The sequence below is a fragment of the Epinephelus moara genome, chromosome 12 (assembly GCF_006386435.1).
Source record: "Epinephelus moara isolate mb chromosome 12, YSFRI_EMoa_1.0, whole genome shotgun sequence".
Lineage (NCBI taxonomy): Eukaryota > Metazoa > Chordata > Actinopteri > Perciformes > Serranidae > Epinephelus > Epinephelus moara.
The window spans coordinates 13,703,748-13,721,571 of NC_065517.1; the positions used below are offsets into that span (position 1 = coordinate 13,703,748).

General features: G+C 40.7%; 1 long non-coding RNA gene across 2 annotated transcripts; it reads right to left on the minus strand.

Moving 5' to 3' along the window:
- Positions 1–6,323: 6,323 nt before the first annotated feature.
- Positions 6,324–14,843, minus strand: LOC126398786 (uncharacterized). 2 transcript variants are annotated; one of them, XR_007570813.1, is made up of 5 exons: positions 14,737–14,843; positions 13,943–14,141; positions 9,013–9,221; positions 8,718–8,900; positions 6,324–8,629 (listed from the first exon to the last, which is right to left on the minus strand). It is a non-coding gene; the product is annotated as an uncharacterized LOC126398786 (long non-coding RNA). The 2 variants fall into 2 exon arrangements; XR_007570814.1 differs by lacking the exon at positions 9,013–9,221 and having other exon boundaries at positions 8,718–8,894.
- Positions 14,844–17,824: the final 2,981 nt, after the last annotated feature.

The following is a 17,824-nucleotide window of genomic DNA, read 5'->3' on the forward strand; positions in this document are numbered from 1 at the left end:
ACTTTACACGAGAACTTTACTGCTTCTTCTTCTCTGTTTCTTTTCAAGATGCAGTATGACACCTGTGGTCTGCAGCAGCCTCTTGGGTAAACAGTCACTGAATATCAAACATATTTACCCCCCTTTGTTTAGGAAGCTTACTAGGTAAAATAAAGGTTAATACACAGTCACTTAAATTATTTGATACCTTGGCTTTAAAGCAATGCAAACTTAAATCCTTTCCTCATCTCACATGATATTACCAAAAGTATTCTTTTAATAACAGTATTATTATAGGCTAATTGTTGCAGACAACACTACCGTCCATCACTCACTTTACGAACAGCAGGGAACCTTTTGGGTTTACTTGACCTAACACTTCATTCTACCTAACTTAGACCTGTTGTCTTCATTCGTGGGCACTTTTTTGTACCATCTAGTGGTAGTAAGAGCACAATACACCAATCCATGTAAAAACAAGATGGCAGCCATCTCTGCCAAGTCAGTCTGCAGCCAATCCCGACAGAAAAGTGGACAAGGTCCAAAACCTGATCACATTTTATGATTGAAACTTGCTTTTTATGATTAATAATGTTTGATATGGCAACAAATGTGTAATAACAAGCTAAGTCACTGTTAATTTGGAAGTAAGCTACTCTTTTGAAGACATTGAGATTTTATTGTCATCTCGTTTGAGGACATTGGGACTTAGTTATCAATGACAATGTTTCGTTTTTTATACTTTTCGGGTACAACTAATCCTAAATAGCTAAGAGAAATTAAAAATGCATACTAAACAAAAGTTCTCAGGCGGATATATGTCCATCCTCCAGTAAACTTGAGCCAACTTTCTGTATCACCCTGGCAGGTCTACAGACATAACATTCCTTTCTTAACATGGAAGGGTTTTCTTACCCTGACTGAGCTTCCCTCTTAATCCTTGGCGCTCATAGACCTCCTCACATATGTGTAGGCTTTGCTGACTGGGCCAATGTTTAACTTTAAGGGCACTGTCATTACAATATATGATGGCACCCCTGTAGTACTGTGTTTCATGATATGTGTAATGAATTACCAGAGTTGTCTAGTCTAGGTGCTTCTTGGAGGTCAATGACAGTCAATGACAATGTCACAGGAATAATATGAATGAAAAACACCTTTCTTGAAAATATATTTTCATCTTGTTTTTTTATTGTATTTTACAAGGGCATCTCAAAATAAAATTAAAGGCTCTGTTTTCATGCTGCAATATTCTTGCTTGCCTTTTTTTGTGCACATACCATACAAAGTATCAACAAATGGCGACGGCGTACAGCAAACATTACTACACTTGAATTGGTTTATATTGATAGCTGTATGTTGTATTTTGTTGTCCATTGTGTAATGAATGATTAAAAGAATATATTCATTTGACCACAAGTTGTGCTGATTGATGGAAACATTTGCTTATGTTGCATGTTTTTAATGTGTTGTAAGTGTGACGGTATTTTGCAGACAAAATGGACAAACGTGTTCAAGCAAATGAGGAAAACTGTGAGGCCCTGACACACCAGTGTCAAACAGCTGACAAGCTGTTCGTCACTCTCTTCATACATGTCAGTCTGATGTGCTCTCTCCTGAAGGCATGGACTGCAACATCTTCCATCGAGGTTAGATATGCCATCACTGCTTGGTGGTAATCATCAGAACCTTGTATCTACCCTGCATGCCTATTAAAAGGCTACCAACTAACCAGTCAGCTACAAATGAAGATTTACACAATTTCTATAAAATAAAAACTGAGATGCTTCATTTTCATTCTTGAATCACATTGAACTATGTGATGAGGATGAAAGGGTGTCAGATTTAAAGTTATAGCCTATAATGCACTTGATCAATGCATCAGTAAGTTAATGGTTTTAAATATTGTCTATTAAGCCTTTTTAAATAATTATGGTTTTAATATGCTAATTAAAAGGTTTATGATTACATTTTCTAAGACGGCCAGGCCTTTATCATTTGTAGCCTACATACGGATGGTCTGAGACAGCTCCAAGATTTATACTTCTTAACCAAATGCTTGAGTCATTTTATATTATTTGGTTTATGATCTACATGTAGAAAAAAGCTTTGTCTACAGTTTATTATTATATTATATCTGGGTATTTAGACTGTATCACTGCTGGATGCTCAATAGAGGATTGAGTGTTAGGTTTACGTGGGCTGCTTTACTTACCTGGTGGACAATTATTGTCATGAGGAATTGTAAAAATTCACACATTTGTAGCATGAATTCAGCTCATTCTCTATGATTACATGCTTGTTAAGACGTCCCTGTGTAATTTAATTTTAATGTGGATGCAACATTAGACAACTTATAAACAGTAAGCTAATGCTGGCTACTTGTCAACTCCTTGATCATAACATAATATAGTAACTTTCACCACTGCTTAAATTAGAAAGGCCACTGCAAGAAAATGTGTTGAGATTATCAAATGGGCAATGGATCATAGATGCTTGTTTTTGGCTGCCAGCATTAGCTATAGCTAATATAACTAGCACCGCTAACATAGCTAGCAGGCTAATGTTAGCAAGCCTTTCATTTTCCCGGGCCTGGATGCAGACAGGAACTAAATGCCAATACATTACATAAACAAATAACATGTTTACTTGCATTGGTCTTTTTAAAATAAGCCTTCGTTTACTACAGTCTGTTGTGACCAAGGAGTTAATAAGCAGACAGCCTTAGCTAGCTAGAGTGCTAGCAAGTTGATAAGCCATCTACTTCCAGATTAAATTATGTTTTATATGGACATCTCAGTCTTAGTCTATGTTTGACAGACATGAGTTTATGAGTTTTTACAACTCATGACAGGGATTTATTTTTCATCAGGAAAATAACTGAGTTCATGTAAGCCTAATACACACCTCTTTTCTGTGACTAGTGGATGACGGCCTCATTTATTACCAACTGCACTTCAATTGTGCAAATATTTTCATGTGAAAGGAATGAAAGCGCCATTTCTACCATGTGCCTCCAGTTGAGTTTGATTTTTTTGGAAAAATAACTAAACCACTTCTTTTTTAGTTATAATAGCGTCATATTTGCCACAGAACAGCTGTCACTTCTTTCATGAAATTGGATGGCAAAAAGAAAAAAAATACAGAATTTGGCAAGAGTTTTAATCTATATCTAGTTTTCACAAAGATACACAACATACCCCTCCAGTGTGTGTGTGTCCACAGGCCTCAGTGTCTCAGAGACTGATGGTGGATATAAACATACAGTTTAATGGATGAATACTTGTTCAGATAAAAGATAAATATATTTACACTTGATCACCTGAGAAACTTCAGCACACACTACAGTGTCTCTACATGTTATATTGATCATCAATATCCAACTCATGAGTGATTTTTTAAAATTCTGTTAAAGTGCTAAGTGGATCTAGGGTAGTTTCAGTGCATTCTGTTTACATTTAAAAGCTGACTCCTGATGTCATCCTCTGCTGACATGATTTTAGAACTAATTTTTTTTTGAAATAGGACCCACTGCTTGGAATCTTTTCATTTTACTGAGAGCAGTCGAACAGACAACACGCTTGAAGTTATCCAAACATTTCAACCGAGTGATCGCAAGAAGTGGACTGTAAACAAGCTTCTGTGATATAAGTAAGTCACTTTTTCCTTCCCTTTTTTATGAACATGTAACTAGTTACATTAAGTTTCAAAATGAAACTTTAGGCTTAGGCAACAAAAGTACATGGTTGGGTTTAGGCCACAAAAACAAGGTTAGGTTTCGGCAACAACAGCATGTGTTTGGGTTTAGGCGACAAAAACATGGTTAGGTTTAGGCAACAAAATGTGTATGGGTAACTCCTTTGTAATCACCCACACCCACAGGAACTAATTTATTTACACATTTTTCTCAGTAACTAGAACTGATTGCAGTTACATTTATTTTGTTGTGAATAACATGTAACTAGTTACTCCCCAATACTGAATGCCAACAGCTGCTGGAAATGCACGGTTTTGAAGAGACAGTCAGGTGTAAAGTATGGAACATGAGTTTAAGACATGATGCAGACCCAAAGCAGTGTTTTACATGCTCTGTACAATCCATGACAGGGTTTAAACTAGTGGATGGAAGAAGAAATAAAGACGTGGACACTTTTATGGTCCATTAAAGAGAATAACAGTCAGTTTTCCCTTTTTGTTTTCAGCTTTGTGAGGAGACAAAATGGATGAAAACGACTTCAGTTCACCATCATTCTCTGGCCGTAACGCCATTAAATTTCCCAGCCAATACAAGTTTGTGAAGGTTCTGGGAGAGGGCGGTTTCGGGAAGGTGGTGAAATGCTGGAAGACGGACTCAAGACAAGTCGTAGCTGTAAAGGTCCCCTTATACCCAGACGAGGAGGACAGGGAGGTGAGAACATTTGGTGATTTTGATATTCACAGCGGTAAAAGAGAGATTGTGTATATTATATGCATGAATATATAATAAGAGGTACATTTAGTATTGACTGAGTTTTATTTAGTGAAGTGCAAAATTAGTTGGTGCTATTAAATAATACATTAATAGGTGGAGCTACCAACAAATATTTACTGTGTAAATATCAGTGGTGGAAAGTACAAAGTACAGTACTTTACTTAAGTATGCACTGCATTTCAGAAGCAAATTCAGTACTTTGTACTGCACTCCATTTATTTGACAAGTTACCTTTCAGATTTGCATTTATTCATACAAAATATAATCAATTAATAAATAAGGGTATATAATTGTAGATTAAATTACCCAGCAGTATGTAGAGCAATTGACCTTAGCTGCAACTGTACCACCTGCCTCATTAAAGAAATGAGCACATTAATGTATCATTATTAAAAAACAGTGATATAATATTTATTATTCTGGAAAAAAATACCCTACTTTTACTTTCAGTATACTTTAAGGATATGATGCTAATACTAATCGGTAAATCAGTATTTTTACACTGTGGTATAGACGAATTCGGCGAGCCACTTGTGTATGCCGCCATCTTGCGGCGCCGCCATTGCTGCGGTGACATGTGTCAGTCATCAATTCATTATGCTGTCATTGTGAACTGACTCTCTACAGTGACAGCATCATGAATAGCTGGATTGATGATGTTAGACAGTGGCCTCCGGTAACTGATGAAGGTATCTTAAATGAGTACCGATATTAATTTAGAAATTAATCATTTGTTTGAGCGATAAGCAGGAAAGATTAGAGTAACAGGGAGATAACAGACTGTATCATTAAACACTGTGTAATATAACGTTAGCATACGTTACGTGTGCTGACGTTAGCAAGCTAGCAGCGTGACATTTGGACACACACACAAATCGCTCGCCGAATTCGTCTATAGCTACTTTTATTTAAAAACAACCACAAAATGACCACTTTGTTCTTCCTACATGTCTCCATGTAAAACTGCTAACATATTGATTTATTGATTGATTTGGGACTGCGTTTAAACACAACAAATCTATCTGTAATAAGTTTAAAGCACCACAATATGAAGCTCTGTATTTAAATACTGTCCCATAAATCTTCAATATGATTTTCTCTGACTTTCATACATGTTAACATACATACAGTAATTAACCACCACTGTCACAATCATCATGTGTCTCCAGATTTCCATCATGAAAAAGTTGATGTGCCTCAAACTCGACCAGCACAACATCGTCAAGTTCTTTGACTGGTTCGACACGAGCTACGGAAGGGCGCTGGTGTTTGAGATGTTGGACATCAGCTTAGAGGATTACATTCGGCAGACCAACTGTGCCCCCATGCGACTGAGTGACATCAGAGCCATCATCCAACAGGTATGAACAGAGCACCATCAGATAGAAAGCACAGCACTGAACACTTTAAACTGTAGTACAGTGATTCTCAACCCACAGCCAGCGGGCCAAATCTGGCCCTCAGTAGGGTCCTGGGTTGCCTACCAACCATTTACAAATTGTTTTGTACTACGGTAAAAATGCGGTTATGCTTTTCAAACACCATACAGGTGCTCCTCTGTCTATTAAACTCTTTGCTATTTAAACAAGTCATTTTGTGGGAGCTGTGACACTCAAAAAAATGTATCCACTGATTTATAGATGTTTCTTTCACAATGTCAGTCTATGGGAAAAAGTCATTTTGAGCCCCTTAGCATCAGGTGATAGACCCAGATGTTGTAGTTACACATTTGGCCGCTATGTAAAATTGGCCTCAAAGCCCACAGACTTCCTGGGGGCTTTCCGGACCCCCTGACAGAGGTACAGGCTAAGCCCCAAATGTCCTCAAATCTGACTAATGCCCCTGCATACACTTTGATTTGATTTTGCTTTATTGTCAGAAAAAAATCTGTTACACATAGATACAAAACATTTAACTAAACAAATTCATACAACAAACGGTACAAATCGCACCAGACATTACAAAAAGTAGATGCAGTGCAACGATTAAATCATTCCCATTACATTCAGTGTCTGACCCAGGATACTTGGAAGCCATACTCTGATTTAATAGGTTGATAGATTGAGGAGCAAATGAGTTCCTCAACCTGTTTAATTGAGCCTGTGGGAGTCTAAATCTTCTGTGTGGTGGTGAAAGCTGATATACTTAAAATAACATGTAAGAGATGTCGGATATAATGCTACGAGCCAGAGACAACGTTCTTTTAGTATACACACTTTGGATACTTGACTCAAGCACTTGACCCACAACCACTGAGCAAGTATGCAGCAGTTACATTCTCTGACCTTGTACTTGCAGCTGGCCACAGCACTGGAGGCCCTGAAGAGGAATGGAGTGATCCATAATGATATAAAAGCAGACAATATCATGATGGTGAATCACCGGAAACGACCCTTCAGTGTCAAGCTGATAGACTTTGGCGTGGCCTTGCTGAGCTCTAAAGCCAAACAGGGCATGACTGTGCTGACCATAAACAGGTAAGATATATAGAAATATATTTTGATATTTGCATTGGATAATATTTTAATTACCAAATGCACATGTTCTAGATATTAAGCCCCCACCTGCCCTGAAGAAGTTTCCTCCATATGCTAAGTTTGTATTTTTTCAACTGTTCATTATTCTGTGTGATGTTCTTCTTCCACTTACAGATCTCCAGAAATTATTTTAGGCCTTCCATTTTCTGAGGGCATTGACATGTGGTCGCTGGGCTACACATTGGCTATCATGGTCATCGGTGATGAACTGATCCCGTTAGCATATGAGTATGATGCAGTAAGTCATTCACTACAGCTCCATTGTCCATATATCAAGTACTGCTTCTCATTAGCAGTACAATCTACATGAGAAAAGAAAAGAAGTGTTCCTGTTGCATGTCTTGATGTGATGCTGTTTTTTTTTTACCAGATTAATGCCATTGTTAAATTCCTGGGTCAGCCGCCAGACCATCTTCTTAATAATGGACAAAAGACAAAGCGGTATTTCACCAGGACTGAGTCCAACACCTGGAGGCTCAAGGTACCACAATAAAGTTCTTCATCTCTAATTAAGATAGGAATATACACCTCCCAACATTTAACACTTAATCATATGTTATTGTGTTGAAGTGTTAATGGGAATTTTTGAAACTGGTCCAGTTTTAAGCAAGAGGGCTGCAGCCGGTAGTGGCCAAACAGGCGGCAATGTTACCACTCAGGGCATTTGGGCAACGTCAGTTTACAGACTTAGATTGTTATTAGAAGTTGTCGGGATTCTTTCCATATTGTCAGCCACCTAGAAAAATGAGCACCTTTAGTGGATGGAAATTGACAGTGTTAATACGCCCTGCATGGTTATATTGTAGCCTGCTTTATGGCTGCCGTCTGCAGCAGTCTTGCACAATACTGGACCAGTTTCAAAAATGGTTGTTCCCATGTGTCATTTAGACACAAAAACCTGGGAAGATAGGGTCCAGGTTGAAAAATGCTGAAGTTACCCTTTAAGAGGAACATTCATACAATGCATTGAACCTTCTTGTAGACACATCAGGAGTTCTGGGGACGATGCCCTCACAGACCCCGCACTCTCAGCTGTTATTCCTCTCTGGATAATCTGAAACACGTAAGTGTACCGTCGCTTTCTTTAAGTGTCTTTTCATCAATAACAAGGACTTGACTAATAGTATTTGACCATTGCTTCCTAAACTAGCTTCGTCTGGAGTCTAAAAACAAAGCAGAGGCAGTTGAGCGAGGACAGTGCATTGATCTTCTGGAGGCCATGTTAGAACTGGATCAGAATGAGAGGATCACTCCCAGGAAAGTCCTCACTCACCCATTCATTGACAAGGATCACAACAGCTCCAAGTAAGTGTGTGTGTGTGTGTGTGTGTGTGTGTGTGTGTGTGTGTGTGTGTGTGTGTGTGTGTGTTTCGTCCTAACATGAGATGCTTCTTTAACAACTGGATTCGTGATTGTTGCACAACTGCTAATTGTCCTGTGTCCTCTTTCCAATCCAGCAAGAGCAGGATCAAGATGACCATGAAAAAGACACAGAAAAGCACAAATGGAGGCCTCAGCCCAGCTTCGACACAGCTTCCAACCGGTCCAATCATGGCTCGTCCTAAAGATGTCAAGGGCGTCCAGAAGATGCACCGTGATCTGGAGATCAGGTGAGATTATCTCCTCTGATCATAAAATATACCTGTCAGGTATAAGAGAGACATTTCTTTTAAGATGACAACAACAGGAACAATACACTTACTGTGTGTGTGTTTAGTTTGCAGACTGACATTGACAGGAGGACAAGAAATATAGCACTGGCTTCTGTAAGCGAGGCACTGCTTCCTATTGCTGCTCTAGGAGAGGATGACACCAACAGCATCCACCCTGACCAACATCGTCCATCATCTCCCACATGTCTTCCATCAGGTGTGATCCTGGTACAGCCTGCTGCACCAGAGAACACACTGCAGCTGGAAGAAGATGAGGAGAGTGCAGTAAGGTAAGATGACTGCCTCTGGTCACAACTGGAGCTGACATAATTCCTTTAAGATGTCATGACAATAACAGAAATAATACACTAACCTTGTGTGTGTGTGTTTAGTTCGAACACTGGCATTGACAGGAAGTCAAGAAAAGCAATAATGGCTTCTGTGAGCGAGGAGCTGCCTGCTACTGCTGCTTCGAGAGAGGATGACACCAACAGCATCCACCCTGACCAACATCGTCCAGCAACTCCCACACGCCTTCCATCAGGTGTGATCCTGGTACAGCCTGCTGCACCAGAGAACACACTGCAGTTGGAAGAAGACAAGGAGAGTGCAGTCAGGTGAGATGACTTCCTCTGGTCACAACTGGAGCTGACCTAATTCCTTCAAGATGTCATGACAATAACAGGAATAATACCCTAACTGTGCATTACATGTGTGTTTAGTTGGCAGACTGACATTGACAGGAAGTCAAGAAATGCAGCATTGGCTTCTGTAAGTGAGGACCTGCCTGCTACTGCTGCTCTGAGAGAGGATGACGCCAACAGCATCCATCCTGACCAACACAGACCAGATACAACAGCCTGGATATGTCAGGATTCCACCTCACGTGGTAAGAAACAGTCACCTCCTCTTCTGTCTGAATTCATTTGAAGGATGGTTGCAGTGTTTAATGTCCTTTCATTTTCAGGCACCACCAGGACCCAGGAGAGGAAGAAGAAAAAGAAGAACTGTGTCCGGCGCTTCTTCTCTTGGATGAGGAAGACCTTCTCCTGCCACAATGCCGTCATCGACGAGAATGACCAGTGAAGGTTTTCTTTCTTTTTAGCATGACGCTCAGGAGATGTGCTACGAAAACCTTCACTGGTCATTCTGAGGGCAGCACGGTGGCTCAGTGGTTAGCACTGGGGCCTCACAGCAGGAGCTCCTGGCCCTCTTCCTGTCTGTGAGGTGGGCATGTTCTCCCCGTGACTGCGTGGGTTTTCTCCGGGTACTCCGGTTTCCTCCCACACTCCAAACTCAGGCAAATCAGGTGAACTGAACAAAATAAATTTCATTTTAATTGACTAACACTACTCAATGGCTGCAAGTTCATTCTTACTTCCTACTGCCACACTACTGTGCATACACTCACCTGTACCACTTAAGCTCTCACATACCTTTACATATTTATACTGCTTTCCATCCTGTATATTAGTGCTTTCAATATGAGATCGTGTTTAAGTAAGTGGAAATTTTCCACTCCCTCGCACTAGCCTGCTAAGTTGTTAGCATTGGTGGCTTCCAGATGCTGACAGTAATATTAATATTAGCCAATGTGCTTTTCACCCACAAGTAACAGCTAACTTAAGGACCACAGCTGTAAAAGATAAATGCTTTAATCACTGGTTTAAAAAAAAGTCCAAAATAAAGCAAGACCGAATGGGAGATAACACACCTGAACTCATGTAATTTCAAAATACAAGTTCTGACTGACCCCAAATTTGGTGTGACAGTTGGCAGTAGGTTCCTCTGCATGTGTAGAAAAAACAGAATGTGAAAATCTTGATGCACTGAAGAAATACAGTAGTACAAGCACATAAGTAAAATAAGTGGAAATGCTGAAATGGGAATTTATGCAAAATGAGCACTTTTAATTTTGATACTGAAAGTATAGTTTGATGCTACTACTTTTGTTCTTTGAAAAATGAAACAATCATTCAGGACTTTTACTTGTAACAGAGTATTTCCAAACTGTGGTATTGCTACCTTTATCTTAGTAAAAGATCTGGTTACTTCTTCTGCCACTGCAAATCATCATCATCATCATCATCATCATCATCATCAACCATTGTTTTTCCAGGGAAAATTGACTGAAGCTCTTTTACAGCAATGCCCTGAGTTCACATTCAATGGGCTAGAAGGATGCAAATATATAATTACAATAAAGAGATGAAAAAAAGTCCATGAAAACAAATAAGTAGCAGCAATGACAGGGGCAGCAAGCTTTAAGAGATAGGCGTCCAACTGGTTTGTGCCCAAGGGGCTTTTTATGCACTTGGAATTACACAAAGCGTGATACAGATCAAAATGGTTAAGTGGTCTAAATGAAAAAGAAACATCACCTGAAAATAAGACCCCTCTTTTTCTGGCACAGTAGAGACATTATCATGAGGTTCTGGTTTGTCATATATCCCACTGAGTTGATCAAAAAGAGAGCCTGATTTGATAAAATGATCATTAAAAGCATTACAAATCGCTTTTTTTATCATTCACAACCCTAGAGTTCAGCACAATATGTTTAGGGAGGGAGGATGAAGTAATGCCCTTAAGAGATTTAACCACTTTCCAGAATTTTGTTGAGTTGTTAACCACAGTCAGACAGATTTTTAAATAGTAAATTGATTTAACCCCTTTAACTATATAAGTACATTTATTTTAAGATGTCTGAAAGTTTGCCTGTCCACATCACTACCAGTGGATCTAGCCTGTACCCAAGCTTTATTCTTTTGTAAAATTAATTCACCTAAATCACAATTAAACCAAGGGTTACATCTATTCTTAATTCTTTAGTCTCTTAACTGGTGTGTGTTTATCTGCTAAGGAGTTAAAAACAGCACTGCAGTGCCAGGTCAGCATCTGGGATGAGATTTATAAAAGAGAGCTCACCAGGGCCGTGCCTGACCAATTTGGCACCCTAGGCAAAATATTTGCTGCCCCCCTGCCTCATTTTGAATAAGTTTCCCTCTCGCCTTTTCAAGGGTAGGAAACGTTCATTTGTTGCTCTGTGGTACAACCGTAGGGACTGGTTAGAGTACAGTGTTAAAGCTGACGCAGCATTTTGTTTTGCATGCCAAAAGTTTGGGACTGTAGATTCTGTGTTCACGAAAACTGGCTATTGTGACTGGAAACACGCAGCAGAGAGAGGATTGCGCAGGCATGCGGAGTGTAAAGAACACATGGAAAGTGCAGCAAAGTGGCGAGAGAGAGAGAAGAGGGCTGATTCAGGACAGTAGATCTCCACCCTTGTGAATGAAGGCCAACTAGCTAGAAATCGGTATTACATCAGTTCTATTCTCGACATGTTACAATTCCTGGCCATAAACCGATTGCCTGTCAGAGGGAGTGTGGACGCATTTTGATCCTCAAGGTGATGCAAGCTGTGGACTTTTTTTGTCATTGTTTGAGTACACAGTGAGAAAAGACTCAGAGCTTGAGAAGATACTGCAAACAATCCCACAAAATGCCAGATATACATCACGATATGCAAAATGAACTACTCAAGATAATGAGTGATATTTTAACTCAAGAAATTGTACATGAAGTCAGTGATTCATGGTTTACCATTAAAGTTGATGGCACCCGAGACCCCACTGGCTGTGAAAAAATTTCTATCGTGATCCGCTTTGTAGCAGAATATTTGGATGTTAGGGAGCGTTTACTAGCTATTGCTACTGCAGATGTGGGAGATGCCAAAACCCTTGCAAACACTATAATTACAGAGCTGCGCAGAGTTGGTTTAAGTACATCTAAAATTCTCAGTCAGGTGTATGATGGAGCATCTGTCATGTCCGGGAAGCATGGGGGTGTTCAGAAGATACTGCAGGATACGCTCGCCAGAGAGATACCCTATGTCCATTGTTTTAAACATCAGCTCCACCTAGTTGTGATAAATGCAATGTCAAGTGAGGGAGCAAACGAGGACTTTTTTGGAGTTTGTGGGTCTCTCTACAAATTCATTAAGAAACCCACTGTTGCAGTCCACTATAAAGGAGACAGGCTAAAACGTCTGCTGGAACAGCGGTGGACTGGCCATCTAGCTACTGTCACAGTTGTGCTCAAGTCATTTGATGACATTTTGTCTCTGTTGTCAGAGATTGACAGCAATCGTGCTTTTGGAATTGCCTTACGAATTGAGGCAGCAGGTCTGATTCGGGCTATTTCAGAGCCAAGCTTTGAATTCATTGGACGCTTTGTGCAGAAGATTTTGCAGCTGCTTGATGCCCCCAACAAAATGCTTCAGTCAGAACAAATGGATTTGCTCTCTGGGATGCAATTAGTGAAAAGTGCATCTTAATGTGTTGCGCAACTGCGCTCAGAAAGTGAGTTTAACAACATCATGGGACAGTGTAAGGAGACAGAAAGGCCACAGAAGAGGAAGAGGACTGTTAACAAAAGTCTCCAAGGATATCTCGTTGATGACACCGCTGGCCAGCAGCAGGATGATACTGACGAGGGGGACACTGAACTGCGGAGATTATCCTACAGCACCTTGGATGCGGTGGAGGAAGAAATAAGCAAGCGTTTCAGTGAACACAACAGTGAGCTAATGACCGCACTTCAATCTCTGGACCCAAACATGTAAAACACATTCTGACTTTATCAAGTACTGAAATCATTGAAGCAGAATTTGTGGTTGCTCGCCACTTCCTCAAAACAAACATGACTGCCGACGACGAAACCTGGACAATATCACGGATTGTCAAGACATTCCACAGTGCACTGGAGGCTATGCCAAGTGTGATGACGGCCTTTAAACATGCTCTGTCATTTGGAGCATCAACAGCCATGTGTGAGAATTCTTTCTCCACTTTAAAAAGTGCTCTCACAGACAATAGACTGAGCATGCTGCACCAACGAAAAGCACATTTAGTGCAGCTGGCCTTTGAAAGAGACTTAACTAAAAGATATACTACTGAATGGAAGGGGGCAGTAATGAAGAGGTTCAACTCTGGGAGACGCCAACTGCAGCTCTACTAAGTAGTGAGTAGCCTAAGCTATGTAGCTAAAGGGGGTGTGATATTGTAATTGATATTGCAATATCGACACGTGTTGGTTGTACAACTGGTTTTCATGTGCATATGAAGTTAAATTTGTGCTTGTCCCGGTAATAATAGACAATTGCCATTTGTCTATTTTGACAGTTATGTATGTGCAGATCTGTGGGAAATGCAGCGCTGCCCCCCTGTGATCATCACATGCCCCCCTTACAATATGGTTCTGGAGCCAGGGCTGATTAGAGGGGACAGGAGAATGTGTAATCTTACCTGTTTCTCCACTGGCAGGCTGCGCTGAGGTAGAGGGGATCGGAGAATGTGATCTTATTTCTCCACTGGCAGTCTGTATTGTGGGAGGGAGATGCACTTGAGGCTGCATCACTTGGTGCTGAGGTGGATGAGGTGGCTGCAGTTGCATTAGTAGGCCCAGGATTTGCAGAGGTGGGGAACAAATACTTCAGAAGTGCATCTAAAAAGAGGAGATACGTATATTTGACAAACTGGGCTTTTACAACATATATTAATCAAATAGCTGTTGATTGTGAAACCATCATGGCATAACCATAATAGCACCTTATCATTACAGCCTGCCTTGATCTAATGACATTTTAAACACAGCAAACAGCCAAAATATAAAAAATGCAACTGTAACATCACAAATTGCACAAATCTGAAAATTGGAAAACATAAATATACAGTATATGAATATATGCCTGGTTGGTAAACAGTGAGTGGTTTGTGCAGCAGCACACTAAACATTAAAAGAAAAGATAGGCCAATATATTCAATTATGTTGCTTATTCATTCCCCCAAACACTTTGAGTCTTTCTTTCCAACTTTCTCTAAGATGGGAGCAACATTAACTGACATTAACTCTTGCTGAATGCTGAAAGTATTCCTAAAACAAGTGGCTAATGAAGTCGCAGTAACATTGACTTATGTAGTAGTTGTAGCCTAGCCGCTAATCATTAGCGGCTAATGAGCTGACGTTAGCTTGAAAGTGCTGTAACTTACGTTGTGTTTCTACCATTTTAAATGAAGTGTTCATCACATCACATCATTACCTCGGTCTCGTTCACGTTTCTCCTCCTCTTCTTTTCTATTTTTTTTGTAAAGTTACTGCGCCCCAGAGGGCTTTCGCCTCTTCATGACGAAGGTACCCGACTGTCTGTCACTCAACAATATCACATTACAGAAGACGGCAGGTAGCGGGGGGAGGGGGGAAGGGGCGCGGTTAGGGACCGTGGCGAAATTGATGCTGCAGAAGGATGCCAGGCAGGCAGAAATTTAAATTAGAAATATTATTTCATTATTATTTAAGACGTATGGCTATATGTACTGTTGTTGTTTTGTAGTGTATTCTTGATTAATTTTTCGAATAGAATGGGGAACGAAAAAAAAACAAAAAAACACCTCACTCCTTGGCGCCCTCTAACCTGCCCTATGGGCCAATAGCTTTCCCACGGCCCTGGAGCTCACTGACATGTAGGTCATGTAAGAAAGCCTGTTCAGCAAAGTTTTTAAAGGACCTCTTATGGATATACTGAGTTCCCGATCTTCTTGTTTTACTATTTCTAATGCAACCCACTGGACAGTGATGGCTTAAATCGACTGGAATCACACAGCTATAGGCCCGTTTCCACTGAAGAAGTTCCTGGTACTATTTGGGGGGCAGGAACTACTACAGGAACGTCCTCTCGCTTGGCCCTCTCAACCGCTGTGTCTCCACTGAGAGAGCGGAGTAGGAGGAAGGTTCCTGTAAAGTTACCAGGGTCTGGATGTGACGTAATCGTTGCGCGACCATTTTGACCAGGGCGACGCAGCGTTAGCTGTTAGCCCTTAGCAGTGTCTGTAATACTCAGTAACTCAATAAACGGTCCGTGAAAATTTTTTTTTTCCAGCGGATGTCTTAGTTACAACATGAGCTAACTCGAGTAGTTTCATGTTGTATCCGACAATGGGAGGTTTTTAACAGATGACGTCCTGATGTTAACTTTGCTGCTGCTGTTAGCTGTCCCTGTCAGCTGCAGCCACTGATGCTTTCTAGATATCGTGATTTCCCAAAACTGAATAAATACCACACATAGCAACACAAAACTGCTTTGCTAGCTCAATCATGTTGTAACTAAGATATCCGCTGGAAAAGTATTTTTTTCACGGACCGTTTATTGAGTTACTGAAGCTATGAACGAGCTAACCCTCGTCTGCGAGTTTTAAAAATGCCGGCTATTTTGTTGCTTTCTGTTGGCGTCACATCCCTCCTTGAGTATATCCAATCAGCACCAAGTAACCCCCAAGCCCCAGCCAGGAGTTCCCTCCTTGAGTATATCCAATCAGCACCAAGTAACCCCCAAGCCCCAGCCAGGAGTTTCTCAGGGCCTTTCTGAGTACCTACTCCGAGGCAGGGACTTGTTTAGCCCCTGTAAAAGTTCCGGAACTCTGTCCTTCGGGGGTGGTTCCTGCGGTGGAGACACGCACCAACGGCCCCGGCCCCGTAAAATTACCCCGAAGTTCCTGCAGTGGAAACGGGCCTTATGTGTGTAATGATGTGGCCTATTGGTAAGAATGAGATCTAGCCGGGAGGAATGACTGAATTTTCATATTTGGTCAAGTCAGCTCTGTTTGGGTGAGATTTAATTCAGTACAAATATCTTTCAAGTCATCAGCTGCATGAGACGTCAAATCTAGGTTAGAATCTCCTGAAATGAGAGCTTCAGAACTGACGAGGGGATTAAAAGATCAGATAAACTATAGAACATCTGGACCAGCAGAGGGTGCTGTCCACTCTAAAAACACTGTAACATCTGAGTCAGAAACACAGCTATTTAACCAGGACTCTGAAATTACAATAATGTCCAGGTCTGATTACTGAGCCAAATTCTCAGAATATCCATCTTGGTAAAAGGCTTCTGGCATTTACATGCACAATCCCCAGGCCTTTACAGGCTTTGAAATTATAAGAAAGAGTCAAACCATCATACGCTGGGGAACAACTCCATTGCCAGCACGCTCCTGATGCAACCTGTCCCTTGTCAGGCTGCATGCAGAGTAGAGGCTGGTTGATGGAAGCCAGCTCCTTAGAGTCATGCTGATCTAGAGTCTGCATTTTTATTTCATTTTCACAGAAATTATAAAAAGGAAATGGACAACTAATATCAGTACTAAAGGGAGGAGCTAAAATAGCAGATCCTTGCCTGCTATATGCAAGGTGTAAATAAGTTGGAATTGCTCTTCCATGGGCTTTGACCCGCAGGACATCAGCAACTGTTGGACTGGTCACCCGTGGGGCTGTGGCTTAAATGGAAATCTTATTCTGTGAATTAGTCACAGAATAAGATTTTGCAAACACGGGGGATCTTGCAGTCACTGTTTGTAACACTGTTAGCTTCAAAAAGGAAAACAAAAAACGTGGACAGAAATTGTTGCAACCTTCAAAACCTCCAGGGAGTGTGCTATATGCTATAGCTAGCTAGCTAACCACATTCATTATAAGTCACATCTATAATGTTTTATGACTGTTGATATAGCCCATCAGTGAGCATTATGTCTGTTTATGGGTGCAGTCATATGGCATTATAAATGCATCACAATTCACTGTGAATACCCTTATAATGCATTATAGATGTGGTCTTCATAGTGTTACTGTCAGGATGCTCATCAGTGTTTTAACTGTTTGCAGCACGTCTCAGTGACCCCAAACTGTCCAGGAATTAGTTTATGACACAATTTGATAGGTGCTTCTTTGTCCTTATTAAGAGTGGACTGTCCTGTTCCTAAAACACTTCTCCTTTATCTGACTATCAGTTTGAAAACAATTTGCTTTTGGCTGGGTAACTTGAATCCCTCTCACTGGCACAGGCAGAGTCCAGATTTTACAGTTCAGGATTTGTATTGGATAATGAATACGGGAAGGGGGTTACAACACAGGCAAATGAATGATGTTGTTATCCAAAGATCACAAGGATGTAACAGGTAAGGTTGACTGATTATTGATTTGACTGACATATGGTTTATGGGCAAGCTCTCATCAAGTCAGTCAGTATGTTAAGAGGATGGGATAAGATGGATAACATGAATCGCGGCCCTCAGATGCTTCCTCCTCCTTCATGGCTGTATTCAGTGCGCCTCCAGGCAGATTATATGGAGTGTACA